The sequence below is a fragment of the Coptis chinensis genome, chromosome 6, assembly GCF_015680905.1.
Source record: "Coptis chinensis isolate HL-2020 chromosome 6, ASM1568090v1, whole genome shotgun sequence".
Lineage (NCBI taxonomy): Eukaryota > Viridiplantae > Streptophyta > Magnoliopsida > Ranunculales > Ranunculaceae > Coptis > Coptis chinensis.
The window spans coordinates 46,950,793-46,961,320 of record NC_141461.1 but is presented as its reverse complement, the minus strand read 5'-3'; the positions used below and the strand labels follow the sequence as shown (position 1 = coordinate 46,961,320).

The 10,528-nt window shown below is 35.1% G+C and overlaps 1 long non-coding RNA gene and 1 pseudogene across 2 annotated transcripts; both read left to right on the top strand.

Annotated features, from left to right (window-relative positions):
* The first annotated feature begins 1,067 nt into the window (after nucleotides 1-1,067).
* LOC147493280 (guanosine nucleotide diphosphate dissociation inhibitor 2 pseudogene) lies at nucleotides 1,068-3,119 on the top strand (annotated as a pseudogene).
* Nucleotides 3,120-5,739: 2,620 nt separating this feature from the next.
* Nucleotides 5,740-7,854, top strand: LOC147493279 (uncharacterized). 2 transcript variants are annotated; one of them, XR_015198817.1, is made up of 3 exons: nucleotides 5,740-6,114; nucleotides 6,778-6,846; nucleotides 7,194-7,854. It is a non-coding gene; the product is annotated as an uncharacterized LOC147493279 (long non-coding RNA). The 2 variants fall into 2 exon arrangements; XR_015198818.1 differs by lacking the exon at nucleotides 5,740-6,114 and adding an exon at nucleotides 6,120-6,138.
* The last annotated feature ends 2,674 nt before the right edge of the window (nucleotides 7,855-10,528 follow it).

Below are 10,528 nucleotides of genomic sequence, written 5' to 3'. Positions count from 1 at the left end.
TTTTTTCTTCTTTATTTGGGTTGTTAGGTCTCCTAACTATACCTTTAACAATGCATTTCAATCTTTAAATGCAAAAGTTACATTTATAGATAAACAACCACCCACCCCCTGTCTTGGTGTTGTCTTGGTGTTTTATGATGCTTAGCTTGATAGTATATTAGTATGAGGCTGTAAAGATGTCTTAATTTTAGATTCACTCGAGTTAACTCTATATTTTAGTCATGATCTCTTTATCTCTCCTTTTACTTTGCATTGTAGTTGATTTCCAGCTTGAATTTACACATACGTCCTTAAGAGTACTATATCATCTTAAGAGTGTGGGCCTCGGGTTCTCGAAGGTGTGCTTAATGATCAATGTGTTTTCTATTCGACTGTAGACTATTGTATTTTTCTTTTATTTGATTTTATTTGCTCTTTTTATTTGTTTTGTGTGTGCTGATTTCGTATAAATACTTGATCATTCGGTTTTTCTAAATTATTTCCTAGATTTATTTTCTTATGCCTCTCAGGAAAAGTCATGTGAGAGTTCATCTCTTATAAGCGGTCATGCAAGTAAGCCATGGACTTCGTTTGGCGAATGTTAGTGTACTGTACTCTAGGTGTTAAGAGTTTTTTTTGTGTAACCCGTTCAAGAATTTATCTATTTGCCCATGTATGTGAGATCACTATTCGAGGATCTGCAACTATTCCGCTCATATTGATTCTATATAAGGTCTTCATGGGATGATAATGAGTCATAATGGGGCTTGGAGAAAGTTTGGTACACCTAAGCCTATCAATAATTCAGATTTTGTTGGTCTGCCTTATTACAAGCAAATGGTGATAGAACAATGGTACCGAACAACCTTATTGATATTCAATGTTACTTCCCGAACTTGAAGCTTCAATACTTATTCCAAGCATTCATCAATTATAAATTAATGGACTGGAAATTTCGAGGTCAAGTCTGTCCAGGATTGCATTAGTACTTTGAAGTAGTCTTGCCATTCGCATATCCCACGACATACACTACACTATATATAGTTAGCATCTATTGTTGCGTAGTCTTCTTCAGATATGTTCTGAGGCTTCACTTGCAAACAAGGAGCTCAAAAAGAAATTGAGTAATATAGAAGGTATAATCCTTTACTCCATGATCTTTCTATTTTTTTTATTTTTATTTTATTTTTGGACAATTTAATCGTTTATTGTTGTTACCTTAATGTAAAGAGGAACTCATAGGTGTGTTGTACTGCTTTACTAAAATTTGATATGGTTGGAATTAACTTTTGAAATTCCAAGTACTTCGTGTTTCAGAAATCTTCTTTTTAACTGGAAAGATTAAAAATAAAAATAGAAGGGATTATTTACCAAAAACGGTTTTAGGTGTTGAATTTGTTGTTAAAAGTGCGCGAAGTGCACCCGAATTTTCTGGGGGGCTTTGAACTGAATTTCTGGTTATAAGGAAGTGGCTAATGGTGTTTAAGCAGTGTGTATACTTTGCCTTCGTTGTCGCTTCTAAGGATATGTTTTGTGTTGATAGAGAAAGATTATTACTTTCATCTTATTAATTGACATCCTATGAAGTTCCGCGGCAAAGTATGTCAGATGAAGGATTGTAACGTAGCATTTTCGTAGATGTGGCCTAAGAATGATAGTTTGTAATAGAACCATCTTCCATCATTCTCTTTGGCTTTTATGCATCCTGCTGCTTTTGATTGAGTTTGACTGTAATATGCATTTCCTTGACCAAGTTACAACGATCTTTGTAAGTGTGAACTGCCTTATTCTTTATTTATTATTTTATGAAATATAATCTCTTGCCTCCGTGAAGGACTTGCTTGAAAGGTTGAAAGTAAATCACGAGAAAAAAACCCACCTCAATCATCAATCAAAATAAAAAAACATGAATGAAGAGTACAATGTGATTGTTTTGGGGACGTGTCTCAAAGAATGCATCCTCGGTGTCTTCTCTCTGTTGACGGCCTCAAGGTCCCGCACATGGATAGGAATGACTATTACGGGCGGAGGGTTGACTTTGCTCAATCTCATTCAACTGTGGAAAAAGATGTAGGGGAGATGACAAGCCTCCAAAGACATTTAGGCTCTAGCCGGACTATAATGTGGACATGATACCAAAGTTCATGATGGTAAATGGTACCCTGGTGCGCACACTCATCCATACAGATGTTACGAAATATTTGTCCTTTAAGGCTGTCGATGGAAGTTTTGTCTTTAACAAATGAAAGGTTCCAAAGAATGCACATGGAGGCCCGAAATCTCCTCTAATGGGTTTATTTGAGAAGCGTCGTGCTCGCAAGTTTTTCATTTACGTTCAAGATTTACAAACCACAAACACACGAGGGAATGGACCTTACAAGAGTAACTACAAGACAACTTATTGCAAAATACGGTCTCGATGACAACACAGTGGACTTTATTGGTCATCTTGTGGCACTTCATAGAGATGACTGTTACCTTGATGAACCCGCACTTGATACAATGATGAGAATGAAGCTTTTATGCGAGAATCAGAGCATCGCTTTCAAGGAGGATCACCGTATATATATCCTCTACATGGCTTAGCAGAGCTTCCTCGGGCTTTGCGCGCTCGCCAAGGCAGCAGTGTATGGTGGAACGTACATGCTAAATAAACCTCAAGGCAAGGTAGAGTTTGATGATGAAGGAAAGGTACGGTCTTTGGTGACACTTCCGAAGGGAAACTACCGATGCAAGAAAAGTTGTCCGTGATCCTTCTTACTTGCCCAATAAGGTTAGGAAGGTTGGGAGGGTTACCGAGGGCAATCAGACATGAGCCATCCTATCCCGAATACAAATGATTCTCATTCGGTGCAAGTCATCCTCCCTCGAAGCAATTAGGCCGCAGATCGGACATGCACCTCTTCTTCAACATCAGATTCACATAATGTTGCCGCTAAGAGAAAATTCATTGCCTTTGTTTCTACGAAGCGAGAGATCGATCATCCCCGAAGTTGAACCAAGCAAGGAATCGACCTTCTAGGGCCTGTTGATGAGATATTTTTCGATGTCTATGGTTTTCGATGTCTAATATGATTTGGTTAGCTTATTTGCCCATATTTTAGTTGTTGTAGCCCATAATACGTCCATTCTTCTCCATTTTACAGTCGCCATGCGAGAAAGTCAAGGTTTCTTGAAAATGAGGATTGTCCTGTTAAGATGAAATTGGTGGCTCCCCCACTGTATGCCCTTACAACACAGACTCTTGACAAGGTATGCACTACTATTGGCCTTGATTTTTTTATGTGAATGCCATATACTGTTTACCGGTTTCCTTTATGAGGTGTTTCATCCTTTCATGTACGGTTGGACATATAAACAATGTATATTTTGATAAAATGAGAATTGTTACTTATAGTGTTTTGTAATTGAAAATTTGGTATTAAGTAACTAAAAACTAATATTAGTTGTACTAATAAAAGTCATTTATATATTAGACCTCCTTAACAAATTTGATGTTATCCTTTCATTTTTTTAAATTTAGTTAATTATTTGTGTGTTATATGGTTGATTGGTTGAGGGTTTCAAACATTTGGCCTTGAAGCTGTGGGTAGTGGTTTAGTAATTAATAATTTGGTTTTTCTTCATTTAGTGTTGGGGGTTCTAATTGTCCATTCTGCCCCTATCGTTAAACATATGCATTTCCAAGAGAGACCAACCCGAAAGAAGTAGCTAGCAAAGGACAAACTGTATAACATTCTCTTAGGGGTAATGCCTCCCATCGCATGCATGTATTATGCTAACATCACAGTTGACGATTTCTTAACTCGGATTTTTGTTGGGTATGCAGGATGTAGCTAAGAATAACATTTCTAAATGGAAATGTTATGAAAGGATGGGCAGGATCTTTGGTTAAACCTGCATTGTTTGATGTTGTTGTTGCTGTCATTGTTGTGACTAGCTCCACTTCTATTTGAATTGGCTAAATTGAGTAGTGTATTTATTTGTCTGCGAGCCATGTCATACCATTGCATCTGACCTCTGTGCTAAGCATTTTGTGCATGTCCTTAGCCAGTCTTTGTAGTTTTAAGAGTTTTAGAGAATCTGTTGTATCTTTATTGCTTTTTAACTATTATAAGAAAGCAAGTCAAAAGAAAAGAATGGTGTCCGGCCACTACTTTCAACAATGTGCAAGTGTTGGATATTCTAAATTGTTAACTCTTCTCTTGGTCATGCTTCCTTCTCTCTCGCTTTCTATTGGACTCTATTATCTCGTCATAGGTTTTAGGAGATCTATTAGCCCACCTATTAGCTGGATTTAAAAATCTTTGATCAATGGCTAAAGTATAAAGTTTAATCATGTGGACAAATAATGGAATTGTGGTCAGTCATTCTTAACTTTCATTATGGGTAATAGGTATTGACACACTTTACGGAGTGATTTTCAATTTATCTTCTATGTTTTCTTTGTTCATTTTTATGGATTTAAAGCAATTATTTGCTCTTTAACTTTGATCTTTTCCGTTCCATCGGTAACTGGCTGGAGAGCTATTTCACAACAAAAATAAGTTGTAAGATACTATTTCCCTTCTTTTGGATTTTGGGGGCGTGATTATTTACTATTTGTTTTATAGATACTTAATTCTTTAAAACTAACACGGAAATAAAATGCCCTTATTATATATTGGCACAGAAATTTATTCATACAAACTTAAATGATACAAAGGTAAAACTTCGCACAAGATCATGATTTAAGAGAATCCGCGAAACTTTACAAGGTTAGAAACTTTAGATTAGTTACACTTACATCTATTGTGATCTTTAGTTTTAATAAAAGTTTGAACAAAGAATATATGGTTATAGGATCAAGGTTGGAGATGGACCGGAGCATGCAAATTAGTAGGTATAGGTTCTTTTGCCTTTATCAATCTCTCGAAAGAACTTCGAAGGAGTTATCCAAGAATGAGGACCCTAGCAAAGAGGCCCCTACCATTATGTAATTTTTTAGTTCTTTTAAACTACGGTGAATCGTGTATTATTAATGATAGTCATGTAAGATACTCATTTGGACTCTAAGTTTATGATTATATTTGGTTATTAGATATTTTTTCAAAGAGCAAAGACCGTAAGAGCAGATTTGAGTTCACTTTAAATATTTTCAAATTTGTTTTATTTGTAAGAGCAATTTGAGGGGTAGTTTTATATGCATTGCCGCCGTGATGAACTCATCCCAACCTATGGTGCCATTGCCATCTGCGTTAGCCTGTTTTGAAGATCGATTAACTGGATGTCAATTTCATCGGCTATTTACATGAAAGCTCACGATTTTTTAGGAAGGGGTTCATGGTTTGGATTTCTGGTGGAATGAAGGTCAAAGTTGATTTTCCATGGTAACAGCAATGTATTGGTTTGATAAGTTAGCAATGTATTGGTTTCAGTAACGTACTTGTGCATTTTTGTTTCTCGTGTAGATTTATGTTGAACTAGAGCGTGCACGATTGATAAAAAAACGGGCGAAGATCAAGGAATCTCGTGGCCTTATTAAAGGTCGCCGACTTGATGCAAAATTGTCGTAAAGTGATTTCACGAGCAATAGGACCTTCATGATTAACTTTTTCTATTGGGTGTTAGTGAAAATCAGCATTTTCATATGTTGCTTAGTTGTTGTATGATATAGTAATGACTTTCCCTGCGTTTGTGTTACAAGGTGGAAACATTTGGAGCAATGACAAAAACAGAAAAATAAGTTTATAAATGTTTTGTTGTATGTGGACAACAACATGCCTTGGTTGCGCATTGTAACGGTTTAATGAGGTTAGAGTAAAGCTTCAAGTTGCACGGGGCTAGAACAACCTTCACTTTAGACAATTGGCTCCCCAAAATTTGTGCAGAACTATTTGAAAAGGAAAGTCGTTCGCGATGGTGGACATGCACGATCCACCGTTAAGGCTACTTATAGGGACGATACTGTGAGGTTCAAATTTGAACCCTGCACAGGGTGTGTCCATTTGTTTGAGGAAGTTGGGAAAAGGTTCAAACTGCCAACTGGGACATTTCAGCTGCAATTCTTGGATGATGAAAAAGAATGGGTGATGTTAGCAAGCGATTTAGATTTGCAGGAATGTCTTGAGGTTTTGGAATCTATTGGGTCTCCTTGTAAGCTAGCTAACTTGCAATTAAGTGAGTGTCTGTGTCATATCACCAATTATACAGTACTTTTGTGTTCGCACTTCTATATATCATGAAATGGAACTCTTGAACATGCAGTCCAGTGCGACAAAGTTGTTCCTAGGTCAATTCTGAATTTTGATTCCTTTCTATTTATTCTACTTAGAATTGGAATGATTAGGCATATGTATTTTGTATATATAATGTTGAACAATACTATTAACTTTTATTTACAGATCGAGAGCAGAATTAAATATAATAGTCTAGAGAGTCTAGCTAGGGTTTAAGTCTCCATGTCTGCTTAAGGTTATGAGATCTACAACTAGCCATACCAAGTGCTTGATAGGTCTTCATATAGAGGGAGTCTAATCATGTTCGTGATATCTACAAACTACATACCCTCAGCTCCAAATATTCACAGCACACAAGAATAACATTGTTGTATCACTTTTTATTTATTTATGACACACATTCATTTGAATAATTATTGTGACATCACTTTGTAACATTGCACTTGCCACCCAAAATATTTCTTTCTTCAAGGATTGATAACAATTTTATTCATCAATGTTTTACTCAACTTGATCCATTGTATACCTTTAACTGAGTGACTCTTATTTCGGATATTATTTTCATTCGGGTTTTCTCCAGGATCTTTTGTCAATAGCCAATGTTGCCAGACAACATGAAGTATGAGATTTGCCAAGTGCTTCATCAAAGGTGAGTATCTTAATTCTATTATTTTAGATATATATATATATATATATATATATCAACAATGAAACATGCATATATGTTGCACTTAATAAGCTTAATGATTGTTTTGTCGGGGATTCATTTACCTTGCTCACTTATAAAATTATTATGTTTTTTGAGAGCACTAATATATAAGAATTTTTGGTGGTAGAATTGTAGAATTGCCAGAATATTTGGTGGCATTTGCATGCTTAAATACTAATTTACGCAGACTTTCAAGACGAATAATGAGAATAATGAATGATGAATGAGTACTTATCTTTTAGACAATAATTTATAAGTACATTGAATTTTGAGATACCGTTCTTTAGTTTTCAGCCACATTACAGTACCTTTCTTCAGTTAAAATCAAGCTCCTTGGGGCTATTAAAGCAAGAAAGCGAGCAGGAAGCACTGAGCACTGAGCCTGCTAGCCTTCACATGAGCAAGCTAGGTCAATCATCCCACCATATTCTCTCATTTCGAGAGAGGACATCGCTTCTATTGCAAGATTTATCTGCTTTGAAGTTCAGCTCTCTCCATGTTGTAGAGACTTCGAAGTGTTTGATACTTAAATGCCAGTAGACTCACATTATCTGACTCTCAAGGTGAATTGCTAGATTTTGAAGAGTGTTTTTGTAAAGTGTTGGGACAAATTTTTGATGTATATGGACCATGCAACATATCAGTGCTGATCCATCATCATTTGAGGGGTAGATGGTTACGAGTAGATGATTGCAACATAGCAGCTATTATAGAAGAGGACAAGTCAGAGAGACCTACTACTGTGACTAAGGGGTGGACTTTAATTATTATTGGTGTACTATCCTATGTAGACTGCGTATGACTCTTTCTAATACATAGAAATATGCCTCAGGTGGCATTGTAACTCCAATTTTTGGATGGATGAATAACAAACCAAATGATTAACCTTTGGAGGTTAATATGTTCCATTCTTTGAAGTCAATACCTAAGGATTGCATATTTGTATACTGATTTCAGTGAATGTGTCGATGCACTAACTTTTTATCTTTCTCATATGCAACATTCACTTGCTAGGATGAATCTGACAAACATAATTGAAAGGCTCAAAGTACGTGTGTTTTGGATGTAAACTTATAAGTATATTACTTACATATTTTTCTTTAGAAGAAATTCTCCTAAGAAATCAAATAGAATTGGAGTTCCTTTTAAGTAAAATGTTAAACGGCTGCGAGCGCGTTGTGCGTATGCTCAGGCATAATGTGAATTGTAAGTATGCTTACATAATTTTAATAAAAAATTTGCCAAATTATGTTCCCATACTCTACAATAAGTTATATTTGCCATCCACGTACATAGTACGTGCATTTTGCTAGTTTACATAAAGTTTCCGATTTCCTGTTAGTTACTCTTTGAGCTCAGTTCAATGTATTTGAAGCCACTTTCCGATTTCCTTTTAATTATCCAATGGTGTGTGTAATATCAACTTCAAACAGGGCATAAAATAAATTATGTTTGATTTACTATGTGGGATCATAAAAATTATCCAGTTCCGATTTCCGTTAATTATTCTTTAAATTATACATGACCCACTATGTGGGATCTTCAAAGATTATCTACTTAACGTGTGATGTTATATTAATTATTCTGAAAAATATTTGCAACTATATATACATAACTATTATATATGAATATTATATTAATCACTCATCCAAATTTCTTATAACGTTAAAACCCCACTATCATTAAAAAAAAAACCTCACCCTTGATAAAACCCTTCAACTTCATTTTGTTGTTTAATAATATAAGTTTGATTAAAGTTTTGTGAGATTGCCTAATAAGGCGAAGTTCATATTGACGCTACTTGAATAGCAAGGCATTCCCAATCATACGAAAAGAGATAAGATAAATACTATTTTAAATGCAAAACTATACTTATTGAGACATTCCCACAACATATAACACAACTATGTTTTGAGGTTAGTTTAATGCTTCCTCCAATTGGTGATCAAATTAAGGTCAACACGGATGGGGCTTCTAGAGGAAACCAGTCCAACCGTGTTGGGTGGATCCTTTAGAAATATTCATGGTGATTTTGTCTTACTCTTGAGCAAGGGTATCGGAATTGCGGACAACTATACAGCCGAAAGTGCATGGCTATATTGGAGAGTGTGGAGCTTGCCCTTTCAAAAGGATAGAGCAATCTCCGGGTGGAATTAGATTCGGTAGTAGTCATCACAGCTTTTAACTCGGGGCATCCCTTGGCAACTCCTATGCAGATGGAAAATTTGCCTGAATTTAAGGTGCAAAGCTTGAAAGTGTCGCATTAACCGAGAGGCTAACCTAGCCCTTGAGACTAGGTGACAAAATTTGGATCTTTCTTAGTCGAGAATGAGGCTTTTGTATCAAATGGCGCATACCCCATGGCTATATGAATGGGAGGTTCCATATGGTTGCTATTTTATAATATATTGAGCCTACATCGTTATAGCATGTGGGTTCTACCACTCTATATACAATTCTTTTATTTCGTTTCTTTCCTTAATTCAATTTACACTTACCAAGTAAAAAAAAAAAGTTAGTTTATTGCATTTGCATCCAGTTTCTGATTTTCACTTCCATTATTTATTTTTTGATGTTAGTTCAATGCAGTTGTATCTAGTTTTCGATTTCCCGTTATTTATTTTTTGAGATTAATTCAATGCATTTGCATCCAATTTCCTATTAATTGTTCTTCGAGATCAGTTCAATGCATTTGCATCCAATTTCCGATTTCCCGTTAATTATTTTTTGAGATTATTTTAATGCATTTTCATCCAATTTTTGATTTCTCGTTTATTATTCGATAAGGTTGCATTTGCATTTAGTTTCCGATTTTCCGTTAATTATTGTTTGAGGTTAGTTCAATGAATTTGCATCCAAAGTGGATGATGCATTAAATCTATCCAACTTTATTTGTTTAAGCCCATATAGACATATAGTGCATACAATTCAATTTTATTTGTTGTCCGCTTAGTTTTGATTGTACACCGTTACTTATTTTATGATTAGTTGACTTTTATTTTTTCTTTTTTGTCACAGTCACATGTGTACTTGTGCAGTTAACAAATATATAAAGTAAATGTTCAGGCAACTCAATTTATTTTTTCTTTCGTTATTTCATTGTCTTTTTCTAAAAAGAAACTTTGTTATGTTAAACTTCACCTAAGATTAGTGTAGAAACTATTCTTCGTGGCGTAAGGGTTTTAGAAAAATCGTTTTCGGTTAAAATTATTGTTTTTAGCAATTTAGTTTTATGTCTCTTATTTTTTCATAATTAGCTATAGTATTTAGGAAAAATTGGAGAATCTATGAAACTCTAGATGGAATTGTTTCCTTCTTTATATCATATTTTTTTTAGTAATTAGTAATAGAGTTTAGAAAAAACTGGAGTCTGGTTTTTTCATAATTATTCAAAGAGTTTTACAAATATTAGAAACTCTGTTAATGCTCAAAAAATAGAGTTAACAGGGTATAGCTATAATATATGGCTAAATCTACCGCGGCGCTGAGATGTATATATTACATCTCGCCACTATATATAATCAATCCAAAGGCGAAGACTGCGCTTTACGACCTGCGCACTGAAGAAGTGCTCATAATATATATCTAAAGATATCGGGCCGGCTAGATAGACAACAGAATT